Source organism: Ammospiza caudacuta, chromosome 4 (assembly GCF_027887145.1).
Source record: "Ammospiza caudacuta isolate bAmmCau1 chromosome 4, bAmmCau1.pri, whole genome shotgun sequence".
In the NCBI taxonomy this organism is placed as follows: Eukaryota; Metazoa; Chordata; class Aves; order Passeriformes; family Passerellidae; genus Ammospiza; species Ammospiza caudacuta.
Genome location: NC_080596.1, coordinates 9,735,267 through 9,750,298, shown reverse-complemented (window position 1 = coordinate 9,750,298; position 15,032 = coordinate 9,735,267).

Sequence of the window (15,032 nt, the reverse complement as noted above, 5' to 3'; positions counted from 1 at the left end):
TGCTCTCTGGACAGTTCTGCTCACATTAAGCCAATTGTGCTATGTGTAGCTGTGTGGGTGCAGCTTCCAACCACAGCCTGTGTACCCCTGAATGAAGGTTGTTAGCTCAGTCTCTGAGCCACTACCATGGAAGGATATTGTTTTGGACAGCTTGAAGGGCACGTGGGGTGAGACTATCTCCAGGCAAATAACACCATGGACAGAGTATTATGTTAGATTAAGAACAAAGATCTGGCAGATCTAAACTCTTGTTTTCATACATCTTGCCCCACAGGCAAAATTGTACATACATCTAGAGTCTATAGATGTAAAGCCTTCCTTAACAATCTTGGAAAATTACCTGTCAGTCCTAGGACAAAACTCATGATGGCCTTAACTTTCTTGCTGGAAATACTAATCAATCCTATGGCTATAAGTTATATATTTTTAAATTGCTATCTATCAGTTACTGCTCAGTGCTGCTCTGTGCTATCAGAATTGCAGCCCTACCCTATGAAGAAGTTTGTCGGAACCCAGGAAATTCCTCTGGCTGCCCTGGAGGACTCAGATCCCTGCCCAGGGGGCTCAGAGACCTTGGCACAGAGCCCAAGACCCCTGTGCCTTTGATTTAGCCCTTGGAAAAAACAATTACCAACCTTATATGAAGAATTACAAACCACAAAATTTTAAGTAGAGTGATAGTGAACTTATCACAGGTGAAAAATAGATTTTTTGGGGTTTTTAGAATGGGGGTTCAGGGGAGGGGTCAAGATGGAGGAATCTGGGTGTGTGCAGCCTCTTTCCTTCTTCTTGGCCTCCATCTTCTGCAGTGATGTTGGCACTTACAGATTGGTTTAGAGTAGAAGCTCACTGTCTAACATAGGTGATGGGTATTGGAAAGTAATTGTAAACATTATACACGTAGTTTTTAGTATAAAGACATAACACCACCCTGGGGGCAGGCAGAGCGCCTTAGGCTGGCTTGCTAGGCTGACCTCAGCTGGACAGGAGAAAATATTTTATAGATAAGGAAAATAAACAACCTTGAGACCAAGAACTGAAGAGCTCTGACTCCTTCTCTGAGCACCTGGGCTGGGAAAACAGACTTTTGAACTTTTCTCAGGGTCACTCTGACCAGCAAGAGGCCCCAAGAGAGATACACAACCACATGTATCTCAAATTCAAGGAGAGCAGACAGATAAGCTTATGAGTCCCTGTTTGATTAAACAATCACCATGATCCACACACCACTAAAAAACTGCTAATTTTGTTTAGGGAAAGTTTGAACTTGGAAGGATCTATTATATCAATTTCTCTAAATTAAGGAGACAACATAATGCACACCAGCAAAAACTTTGGCATTGGAAACAAAAAAACCAAGAGGTTTAATTCAGCAAAAATTTTTAAATCATACAACAATCAATCAAGATAATTAAGGACCTAAAAGACTGCATTAGTGAAGCTCAGGAAAATGTAAGAATTGTTTTCTTTCAGCTGGCATTCTAAGAAATTCAGTGTGTTCGTAAAGAAAGTCAGGATCCATACTATTATCCAAAAAAAAAAAAAGCTTGGAACTAGAGTGTGCACAGAAAACTTAAGCTATAGGTGTAAAAAAAAAAAAAAAAAAAAACCACAGCAGTCACCTGATGCTGCTAGTACCATTTCTCAGTGTGACGATCAGATTAATGTCCCACACATGCAGAGAACTGAGCAAGGCAGTTCAAAATTTTTGTACAAAGCCCAGGCAGTAATTGTGATTTTTTCCTGCCACTGAAGTCCTCCGTGAAGTCTCACAGGGAAAAGTATGAAAGGAAAAAGAAGACACATTATATAAATAGATTTTTTTTAATTATAGGGAGAGAGTACTTTCTTCTATATTGATCTTCTGTCAGTGTTCTTTTATTCTACACCAATTTAAATTCAGAATCAGTTCTTAGCCCTGCCAGAGATGACTATAAGGGAGACACATTAAATTCACTGCTGAGATTCATAGGCACAGATGGGACCTGACATTTTAAAAGCAAAACAGAAGTTTAGTGTGTTCAAGTGCAAAGGCTCCAGGACAAGCTTAGACTTAAGCTTACACCCCAAACATCCATGAAAGATACAGCAAAAGCCTCCTCTCCTCCCCAGCTGAATTAGGTTCTAAATTATGCTGGGAGACTATAACCAACACAGCTAAGAACAGAAAATAATCACATCATTCAAACTCAAACCAACTGAAAATGTTAGAAGGCAGATATTCTCTAACCAGAGGACAGCTGTGGACCGAAGAAAGGAAGACCAGGAAAGAATCATCAAATGAATTCTCACATCATAATGGTACAAATAAATAACATCTGGCCACCCAGATCTGATTTTTGTGGAAGAAAAATGTTTTCCTTCCAAATACTTTCCCCAAAAAGAATATGTTCATATCTCTTCTAATGCTTCTTTTATATTCTGTGACAGCATTCGATATTTGTACAGACAAATCAAGGATCCTCAATATTGGATTAAGGGATTATGTGCAGCAGGTTTTGCAACCATTTTCATTTTCTCACTCCTATCATACCAGAATTTGCCAAGCTGATGTGGGCTGGAGGCAAGTTCAATTTCCATCTCTGCTTAGGGGAGTGATTAAATTTAGCTGATGCTGAGAAAAGGAAATTCAGTGTGATGAACATAGCAAGACTTGACTTGCAAGCCTGTGAAACAGGATTAGTACCACAAGCAAAGCAGAGCTACTAAAACACCAGCAGAAAATACGGGGACTTACACTTAAAAATGGCAGGGCAAAGTAGGAAGGAAACAGAAATTTAATCTTAAAAAAAAAAAAAATCAAACCTCAAACACTATCAGCCCAGGACTTAGGCACATTAAACTCAAATCTGTATTTCAATACCAAAGAGCACTCCAGTAAAATTTTAGTTTCGTGAGAATCCCCTTTAATTTTGAGACAGTTTGGAATACAATGTGAGCTTTGCATTGTGTGGCTAATACGCATCTTTTAACAGAACTGAAATGGAAACCTAAGTGGGTTCCACTAGTGTTTGGAGCTAATTCAAATTTTACAGGATTTATTTATTCCTGGCAATAAGACATTAAATAGCTGCCTCTGTTCGTAAGAACTATTCAAACATTTGCTTGTAGCAAACTGGAATAACCTTTCCTATAAACTGAAATTTTCCCACCAACTGAAACAGCAGGCATCTCTTCCCTCAGAGAGATGAATGAACACTTCAAAATTAACCATGGCACAAAAAAAAAAAAAATTCTACTCATACAGCCAACTGTACACCTTATTTTGGAGTTATATATTAGTCCAATTCCTTTTTTTGTAACTTAGATTCAACTGAGAGCACCACCTTGTTGAGACTGACAAAAAAAATTTACTGACCCAGCACAACTATAGTAAAAAATTTTCACTGCTTTTACTATTTAGAGCATGGTGTCATTTTAACAACATGATGTTATCCCTCTTGTCAGAATGAAGGATTAGAATGTATTTTCCAAGACTGAATCAAACATATGGAAAGAAGGGATTTTCTTGTTTTAAACCCTGCTTTTCCTCAAGAAGGAAAGCACAAAGGTATTTTGGGATTCTCTTAGCTTTTTTTCTTTTTTATGAAAACAAGTAGATCTTCTGGAGCTGAAGCCTGTTAACTTGAGTAAAAGCTAAGGAATAAAACAGGTCCAAAATTAATTAATTCAATTTTCACTAACTGTTGATTTTGAATCAGTTCAAAACTTTTCAGTTTTGCATTAGGAAAAAACATAAGTAGGTCAGCTTAATTAAAATATAGTTATATATTATATAATATTTTTTATATTATTATAACAACTATGTCAGATACCAGCGCATTAATATCAACAAAATAACCCTGTTCATCACAAACTGCACAGAACTATTTCTACTTAAAAGCAGCTCAATTTGATAAATTACCATCCACAATATGTGTGTGGATTTGTGTGTGCTTTAGAGAAGGATCATATCCACAACTAATTTACTAGTTTACTGGTTTAATAAGTTTAACAGTAAAACTGTATTACTGCATGGCCCACCTGCCCTAAGCAGAGTTACATTTTTTCTTTTCATTTATTCATTTTAGCAAATTCACTTGGTATGGAAAAAAACAATTAGCAGAGAAAAATGTTCCGTTCAGCTGCACCTTCCAGATGGTTAATGTTAATATCAGCACATTGATACTATCTGCTCTTCACTTAAGACTCAAGAATTAGACTTGAAGACGCTCAAAACATTGACCATTGATCAACCATAAATTAATTCTTGCTACCGTTTTGAGAATCTTGTGCTCAAGAGTAAAGCTATTTCACCTGAAACTACCAGACAAGTAACAGAAATTATATATATCAAATATAAAATATCTTCTACAACAGGAGCTGAGTATTTTTCAGCATAATTACACAATCTTAACACAAGAAAATGCCCCATGCTAACACAGGTGCCAGTTGGCCCAGCACCTGTTGTAAAAATGAACTCCTACCTTCTACAGGCAAGATGTGGGCTGGTGTTCCCACCTGCATGCACATTACCACCAAAGAATAAAGCAAATACACCTGTAATCAAAAGACAAAACTGCTTAATGACAAAAGGATACGAGCTCCTTGATTTTGCATGCAGAGATGCAGAGCCATCGCAGAAATAATGTTTGTTCTTGCAGCTCCCCAAAAGCTACCGAGTTTTTCTAACTGCCCTCTATATGAAGTTCAGAAGTACATCTCTAAAGAAATGTCTCTAATTTCTGCAATTCATCTTGTTGGAAAAGAATAAAATATTTCAATAATGAACTCTTTAGTCACAAACAGCACCATCAGTCAGATCTTTTGCTCCTTATTTTATCTCACCAGTGTCTCATCAGACAGTATCTAGATTATATGCCATAAATATATAAATCCCAAGTAACATAAGGAAATCTCCTTTCACTTTTCCCAGGAGGTTGAGTGAACTGTCCACTGGTGAGGTTTTTACAGCATAAACATTTGTGACATCAAACCAGACAGTGAGCAAACGCTGCCCTGGTGTGCAATATTTACAAAAAGGTGAAAGACAGACAACATTTATTTAGTTTCAGATTTGCTTTCAAGTTCCAAAACTCATTCGGTCACAGCAGAATCAGCCCACACTTTTAAATCTAGAACTAGAGCTAAACCTCTACAAGGCTTTACTCTCTTTGGGGATTCAAATCTCCCATACAAATAGGCATACACTTTGCTAGCCCAGCTACTCCTTCACATTAAGAAATTGGGTAGTGTCCAATCTTAGAGAAACCCAAAATAGTGACTACAATGAAGTCAGGGAGGGAACTGTAAGGGCAAACATTCTAATTGGCTAAAAATCTAGACTAAATGAAAACTAAAATAAAGGCTGACATAAAATCCATAACAAGTAAACATTTTCACACATAACTGTTCCCTGTTATATTTACTCCTGTGTATGTTAAATGAAGATTGAATACTTCCAAGCAGCTGATTTCTGGGGTTAGAGTTTTGGGAATTAAATAATTTATTTACTATTCCTGATTTCTGGGGTTAGAGTTTTGGGAATTAAATAATTTATTTACTATTCATTTGTTAAAACATTTTCCACTCTTTCCCTAAAGGTATTAGCAAAACAATCTTTCAAAATTTTCCTTTCAAAGGCCCTTCTTCATAGATGAGATGTAAAAGCTCCATTAGGACAAGCATTTGATACACAGAAACTAATGAGCTATTATTTAACTTCATCCTAAGTGTCAGAAGCCTAAAGAAAAAAGGCTTAATTAAAATTATGTGTGCCCCAAGTCTTCTCCCAGGAAACAGGTGAATCACAGCAGATTCCCTTCACTGCGAGATACATGCACAGAATTATCTGAACACATCTGTCATCAATATACGAATGGCATGACACCTCCTGCTGTTAATTCAGACTGATTACTTGTTAAACACATTTAATTGAGGCAGAAGGGAGCTTAACTGATGTTCACATAAATATATTTAAAATAATGGAGCAGCATTTAAAGAGAGATTGAAGGACTGTTTGAACATCAGATCTTACACATGTTCAGATGCAACACATGAAATAACCATAACCAGGAAATAACCAAATAACCAAGAAACTAATGTTTCCTTTTTCTCTTTCACTGTTGTGTACCTACTGATTTAACAGATCAGTAGGTACACAACAGTAAAAGAGAAAAATGTTCGAATAATATAAACTAGACATGGTAGACCCTTTATTGTTTCTGACAAGAAATAAATTATATTTCTTCATCAAGCAATGACTGCTTCTAAACCCTAATACTTCACTCTACAGGCTGTTTACAGAAACAGATGCATTACTAGACAAAATTTATGCTCCTGAAAATACATTACACCTAACTAGAGAAATGTTTTCCGAAACTTTTGTGTCCTGTGTTCATTGCCCTTCCATTCAATCTCAGAACCAGAAGGGATCTAGCCAGCAGAAACTGAAAGACTGCAAACACTGAGTGAGAGTGAAAGCAGGTCTTTTTCAATTTTTGTAAACTCACCACGATTTTGCCTTGATCTGTCTGGGAAACCTACCAGAAAAGTCTCACCTTCCTCTCCAGTAACTGTTGTTTATGTAGAAAGCTCTGATTCAGGAAATCCATTTTAGGAACACAGCTATTGTCACTGCAACCCCAACCTCTTTCACCAATGTCCCCTCTACAAGTAAAATAACCATTGCCTTTATCTGCTGACTTTTAGGCATAGTGTTTCAATGTCTTCTGGAATATTATTAGTCAAATCTCTTTGCCTTTCCTGAGACTTAATCAACTTGTTGATTAGTAAAAACATCCATTGCTTTTGCCACTTTAATCTTATCTGCTCATCTCAAAACACTCTTGATCCTTCATTTTAAAATCAAAATAGGTCAAGAAAGTCAGAAGGGAAAAAGATAGCAAGACAGTATTGAGAATACCACAGACATCACAAGAGAGAATTTCATCTACCAAAGGGAGACAAAATTTCACAGATTGCAATAGAGCAGGTCAGATTCAAACCTGTTGAAAATAGCCTTCTAAGTACAGCTGTATCCATTCAGAAATTATTACATGTCAAAAGCGAAGCGAGACGACCCATCCTCTGATCAGCATTGAACTCCCATTTATTGATCCACCAAGCACATTTTATAACAGTGTTAATTAAGTTCATACATATTGCAAAACCCAAGCTCATCACAGGTTACAGATTAAACATTAACCCCTCTTTTTGTTTTCAATACCTGTGGTTTGTTATTGAAACCAAGATTTATTTTCTCACCCTGTTATGAAAGTTCTCAAGGCCTCCATGTTTGTCAACTTTTGCTTTCCCAAAACTTATCCAAGGACAAGATGTTTACTTGTTATTAAAAAACAACCTGAGAACTTCTGCTGTTTACATAAATGTGCCTGAGAACTTTTGTTGTTTACAGAAACAGGCTGTGAGAATTTGCTCCTCACAGCTTCCTTTTACTTTTCCATCAGCTGTATATGATTATGGTATGTCTGAACAAAACTCTATAAGCCATTTCTGAGCAAAATTCTCCAACAATTACAGCTATTTCTCTTCCTCTCCCTATCTTTGTCCAAAATAAAATGTATAAATTAATTTCAGTTACAAATGGGACTTATTAAATACAGTATCTTCAAATAGTGACACATTTTGTGGGTTTTTTGCTAAGAAGTGCTCTTCTCTTTTCCCCATAATTCAGGCAGTAACCTCAGTATAATTAAACTAGAATGAAAATAGGCAAGCTTTCTGAATGATTTTTCTGTTAACACTGGACCAAAAATTTCAAATCAGGGCAAAAGGTAACTTGTGACCTTACTGCAGGAAGAGATGAGAGAGGACGAACTCCATAACAGAGTAACCCAGTTCCCCCTAGCAGGAAATTAATTATTAAACCTTCCATTCTCTCCCCACAGACCCCGGGTGAATAGAGTTCACAGACCCTGAGTTATGAGCTCTCAGACTCACTCGAGGGCAAGTTCTACAGTCAGGAAGAGGAGATGGAAGGGAAGATAGTTGTTGGTAAATGAATTTATAGCACATGCTTAGAGGAAATGAACAGCCTATCAGCTGCAAACAGAAGATACACCTGGGGCAAGAGAGGCAGCTTTCAAGAAATGCCTAGGGCCACAATTGAAAAGTGGAGCAGGTAAGGCTTGGGAAAGAAATACAACTTCTCTTAAAAATCCAGAATTTCAGAAGCTACACTGTTTCCCAAAAATTAGATACATGGCAATTTTGCCATTACTGTGTCTTGATTCTTATTGTATTTGATTTCTGTGTTTCTCATAACACAGTCAGAAACCTGTAAAAAATGTTAGGATTGAGAGATGTAAAATTCAAAGTACTAACACTTGTATTTAGAAGCCTTTTCCCCCCCCATTTTTGTTGTACTTCAGTATTAAGCAATGAAGATAAAGGCAACATGAACTATACAATTTAATACTGGACCTGAATTTTTTTTCAGCACATTAAAATAATCCCATTTTATTACTAATAATAATCCAGTTTGCTTAGTTATCAATGGTTAACTTTCTGATCACAAAATTATTTAACACACAGAGTGAAAGGCCGATTAAGAATAAATGGCAAGAGTTGCTCAATAATCATATAGATCAATATAAAATCTATACCTCATTCAAATAAATTTCAAACCCTGGATTACATATTAAAAGAAGCTTTCAGTCTCTAAGGTCTCAGGCTGAAGAAATATCTTTTAAAAACAGGTCAAGCATTCACAAACCTGGTAATGAAACCACCTGGACACTATTGTCATCCCCACAGAAAGAAGAACACTTATACAATGTGTCTTCAAGTGCTGGATAAGCTAATTCAGTGTCATATGGTGCACAATTAAAACTGTTAACTCAGAATTCCACAGCCATTATATTCTTTTGAATACAAATAACAAAGTGTCTAAAGCTATTCACAAATGTTTTGATGCTTGTCTCAAAGCAGCAGGTAAAACAGCACCTCACAATACTCAGTAGTATTTTTTAATAATTATCTCAACCCAAAGCACCAATTACCATGAGCTGTCAACAAGAATGGAAATGCAAGGTAGCAGGCATGTTGAGACTGCTGCAAGTTTTCCTGTTATGATTTATTTTCATCTGTAACTACACCACATTGTAAGTAAGAGGCATGGCTTTCTTTTTTTAAACTCAAAGCATCATTCTTATTGCTTCACACTTATTTATGTCTGTACAAAAAAGCTAGGTTTTTTTTAATGCATGAGCTTAGTATGTCCTTCTGTGAAATATCATAAATGAAAAAAACATAATGCAGATTCCTTTCAGACAAGATTTTTGAGCCATAACTGTCTCTCTGAGATAACTAAGGAACTATACAAGGCAGTTTGGCTTTCTGAATGAAATCATGGTCACTTCAGGAAGCAAACCACTGCTGGACTCACAGACAGTGCTTGGACCTAAATTCCTTATTATTTTATTGCCTGGACTTTTTGCTCCCCATGTTTTCTCCTTACAGTTATGACTGTATCCTGGAAAACCACTGTTGGCTGTCAAGTATAAGCATTCATTGTTTTCATCTTGTCACTGGTGGTACTGGAATCTCCTAAGAAATCACTCATACCTGTAGTCCAAGGTCATGGTTTCACTTCAAAGATGAAAAGAACAACTTGGAATATTAAGTTAGGAAAAGGTTAGCAGAATTTTGGAGTGTACCCAAGTCCCTTCCAACAGATCCAGTTCCTTGTTTAGATGAGAGGAATATGGTTTGAGTCTTAGCCTGAAGGGAGCTGAATTCAGGTCCCTCCCCTAGTGAGCTCTACCCAGGCAAACATAACAAACATAAGGGGTTTGTGCCCCAGCACCTGTTCCTCAGAAAACAAGCCCTACTCATTTCTTTGGACAATAAAGGAAAAGGCAGAAAGTTGTCTTCTCCTTCAGCAAAAGATCAATAAATCTGGAGTCTGAAACAGATAATCGTGATCCCTTTCTGTTATAGGAAAGGTGACTAAAGTCTGAAGATAATTTATAGCATACGATGACAATTTCCCAATCATTCACTTAAGCAATCCTTGCTCAATGCATGGATTGTAATGTCTTTTTAAATTCCAAACGTTCTACCCCACGCATGCTAACTCCAAGGATCAAAGAGTTCTCAGTCTCACTCCAGACAGCTGTAAGTGAAATATCACAGCCCCAAAGTGTTACATACTTAAGCGCGCATTTTCCGATGCTCTTACATTTTATTACCTGGAAACAATGTTTTTTCATATTTTGACAAAGGAATGCAAAAAAAAAAGTTATGGTTTAATATGAATGCTTTGAACACTTATTAACACTGGCAGCTAAAGAAGCTGTTTGCATCAACAAAGCATAGATGGAAACAAGTTTCAAATGCACGTGAGCAACATACTGTTTAGAATGGCTCTATAAATATTTTTCAAGAAAAACAGACTAACAGAATCTGCAGTACTATCTAAATTCACACTGTATTTTCTATGGAAAATGTATTTATATGTAAAACAGGATGGAAAGACAAGACATTGCAAAGTTGTTAATATAAAGTAAGGAGAAACATCTCTGAGACACTTCATATGTACTCCTGTTTACTTCCCCTAAATATAGTACTTCGAAGGCTGATGCAAATTTTTGCTTTGTTTATCTTGTGCTTTTCATAGAGGAGAAAAAGGACATGGTGACTAAACAACTAACTGAAAATAAAAGCCGTATCCAACATAATAAAAAGGAAAACAAAGAAGAAAACAAAAGCAGTTTTCAAGTGAGCATGTTTGTTACTAGGAGAAGATTGTTTACAGGAAGTTCTACAAGTCTGGAAAAAAGAAAATGGGACAAAATTGTCTGCAACAATGGATACTGATCACAGACATCAAATTTACAAAGAAAGACTATTTGAATTTGTAGAAATTATTTCCAGATAAAATTACTGATCTAATGGCATTTCATGAAAGCTCAAGGATAAAGATGGATTTCTCTTTAGTGGAAACCAAAGTCAACTTTATAGGCTTACTTCCCCATTACGCTTTGAGTATTATTTCCAATTAAGAATGCAATTGCATTATTAACTCAGTGAATATAATTTAAGCACACTATTTTGACTATAGTGCTATCCTCAAACACGTTCATTATTATACATCACACAGTCAAAACACTGTAATATAGGACAACTTGATTGGGTGTTTGTTGAAAAGCAACATGGCCTGAAAAGTTGAATGATTTTAAAGTCATATTCAGTAGCATGAATTTCATGACAGGACTGCAATATGAAAATGGATTTTTGAGTAGAATGTCATATTCATGGAGTCTAACATGGCAAGCTCCTCCTGTTAAGAATTAAGCTGAACTTACATGTGACGAATGCTATTGAAATACTTAAACCTCTTCTATATATCCCTAACTTCCACAAAACCCTGTAGCCATTTATTTCCAGTTTCCAATGGAAACAATTCCATCTACACTTCTGAAGGATTCTGGTTTGAGAATATTTACTTTATAATTATTTGATAAATAGCAAAGAATATGCTTCTCCCCTCCTCCTAACAATCTGAAAGGGGAAGGTGACAGGACTGGTTCTCTATTTCCCCATGATTTAGATAGTTTTGGTAAAATATCGCTGAATCATTACACCCTGTTCTACACCACTGCTGCAGACTAGAGGGCTTACCATAGTAGTGGAGGAAATGAAAGAATCCATTCTCTCTGCAATGAAAGTGCTGTGACACACAACTAGGGAAAACCAAAATAAGGAATGAAGTTTTTAATCATCTTGAAGTACTTGCACTTGCTCAGCTTCATGTAAGAATAAAACCTTTATACATAAACATTGTAAATTGAACACAGTATCTAATAAATATAAAATACAACTCTCAGAAATACAGCAGAAGTTCCAGATCTGCAAAGCAAAAAGTGAACCTTCCTTCCAGTAATGACAATTAATTGACTCTTCACTGAAACAAAATCGCCAAGAATTTCCACAATGAACAAAACCTCCCCTTCCCTCTCGCATGCCCCTGTAAAGGAGAAATTCACATGCACAGCAAGGAGAAAACAAGCCTGGTAAGGTTTCACAAGCCTACAAGCAGAGGAGGTTATTTGAAGTTAATTCCACCACATTACTGCTGCAGCAAAGATCCTAAACTCCCATAGTCCGGTTTTGCACTGTTGCAACACAATGATCTTTAGGATCTATACTGCTCTGAGGAACCAACTGGGTGTCCTCAACATGAACCACAGGTTCAGTTGAGGTGAACAGTCCTGCAACAAACAGTTATGCATAATCAGAACTTTCTGAAGGAAAATCCCATCCTACCAAGACATTCAGAATTCCCTGCACACCAGTTGACAAAAACATGTAGCAGAAGCTGAGCTGGCCCTATGCGGATCCAAAACAGGCCCATTTGAACCCTATATCACGTCTGTAACATACCAGCAAGAATCACTCTGCCTTTCTTCCCACCCCAGAAAGTGTCACACAACTCCAAAATCTGCAGTTGTGATCTAAGAGACTTGTAGGAAACAGACAGCTCTGAGCACCAGCACAAAGCACCTCAGCTGGAAGTGGTTAAACTCAGCATTTACTTAAAAGTTTGATGCACAACTGCCATACCCTCTTTGCCAAAAAATTCAGCTTTCTCCTCCTAAGTATCAAAACCCACCATGCTCTGATAGTACCAGCAGGTAAGAAATGATACATCAATGAAAATAATTATAAATTAGACACACAGCATTCCATGAGACACTAATCATGATGTCCCATGCAATTTTTAGCCAGTTATACAGTGACCAAAGCCAGAGAAATGCCACTATCTTCAGCAATAGAAATGACATACCCAAAGACTTGACATGCCAGAGTCTAAAAATACTATCAGCATCAATTTCCTGCACTTCTCCTAAAAGAATCCGCACCATGTTGCTGTAATAACATAGTTTGAACAAAAGCTTACCTTACAACAAAGCTTTAGAACTCAGATTACCAGGTGACTAAAAAAAGTTCTTCCCCTTGAAACTTCCCTGGTCCATGCCAATGCTGCTGCCACTGCATCACCACCTGTAACTTGTAGTGATTTTTTGAACTCAGGGAATGTAAAATACAGAATTCACACATCAGGATGCAAAGTCACACTCCACATTAACCACAGAAACTCTCCACCCTAAGTCAGAATTAAACCCAGTTTGTCTCCCAGCATATATCCTCACCTATGTTGAAACATGAAAATGAAATAACAAAGGACCTAATCTCACTTTCACAGAGGTCAACAGCAAAGCTTCTGCTGACTTCAATAAGAGTAAAAGCCAGCACTAGATCTCCAAAAATCATTATTATTTCCTTCAGAGCACCAAATGCATTTCCTATCAGTCCTGTGCCAGAAGGATGATGGTCTCTCAGCTTTCCAGTAATATTGAAAAGCTCTCATATAGAAAAGCATCTCAGACTGCCAGTGCTAATCTAATGTCTGTGACCACCTGAGGAATACAGTTTGACTTCAGCACACAGCCCAAAGAAAATGAAAGAATCAATCTCCCTATGAGAGAAGAAAGATGTATGCCTGCAGTAATGACTCTGTGAAAACTTTGGAACCAACAGAAAAAAGTTTGCCATATTTTAAGGAGAACTTGTATGAATATCTTTTCCTCTCTGCACCATAAACATTTAAGATTTGGGGACTAATATTTACTTTTACAGATACAAGAACTTCCTTAGATATTTAGCAGGAAATTGCTATTAGAAGTGACATACAAAGAAGAACTTTGACTCAATGGAAAACTATGAAAAAGAGAATAAAAATAAGTTATGTAGTTAATAGACTTTTAACAAGAATAAACAAAGGTAGCAAGACAAGATCTGTACTTTTCAAGTACCTTTCCTCTTGAAGTCATTTGGAAGCAGTCAGAAAAAGCATATTAATTTCCCTAAACACAGTGAAAAGGAAAAGCTGAAGACAATCTTCAGACCCTCAGGAACTGGAGTCTTGACCACAGCATGCAGTTTGAAACCTATGCCATGGGAAAGCCAACAAGAACCTACTCATTATGCCATCCTTTTAAAAGAGCTGCCACCCCACCTGCAACTACTTGATGGAACAAGCTCAGAGCAGAAAGCAACAGCAGCTGCTTCCTATTATATAGGCTGGAATTGAGTTAAATTTGCCTTGCCAGCTACACAGAGAAACCAGCTTCACCTCATTACTTACAGATGCTACTTAGTGGTCTGGAGATGAAGGCATTCTTCTAAGAACACATTCAAAGACCTGAATCTGGGCTTTTCCATTCAATACTTGTTTGCAAAGAAATCAATAGAGCAGAGAAGGACTATCAGCTGATAGTCCTTCTTCACTATGCCTGTTATTCCCTTCCCAGTGCAAAATTCACAAATTAACCTGTATGGAAATGTGACAGCTGTCCAGTTCCATGTGCAACTTTTTTTGGACCTCCATTTCAAAGCCAGTAACAGGTAGGAGTTCAGTTTAGGGAAAAAAAAAGCCTACTGAAAAGCAGAATTGATTCCACTGGACAAGAAACAATGGCTACCTGGCCACAGCAGAGACAATACAAACCTCCTTTGGAAAGGGAAAGCATTACTACTTCAGTTACTGTTCTGCTAATTAACCCATGCTACTGACAATGATCAGAGTATGATTATGCTGCAGTACTGCACATATCCATTTCCTACTTTTGTCTATCAACAAAAGACCATCATAGCACCTTGGTGAAACGTCCTTCTGCACTGATGAGTTACCTATCCTGGTCCCTTGCACATTTCACATGTATCCTAACTTAAACAACTGCAATATAGGTGGCCCCAGTTTTCTTTCTTTGCTGAATAAAATTGAAAAGACAAAGCACTTGCCTTTTCTTGAGCAGCTACTGCTTTCAGCACACAAGCAGAAAGCTAACTTAGTTCATATGGTTTTAATAGAATTTAAGTACTAAACAAATTTTCCCTCCAAATATAAGATACGGAACTCAAATAAAAAGGAATCCACAAGTAATTTGCAAGTACTGTATCGCCCTCTGCAGTCAATGGGCAAGTTCTGCAAAAGTGCCTGGGCACATTCCTTGCAAAGATCCATT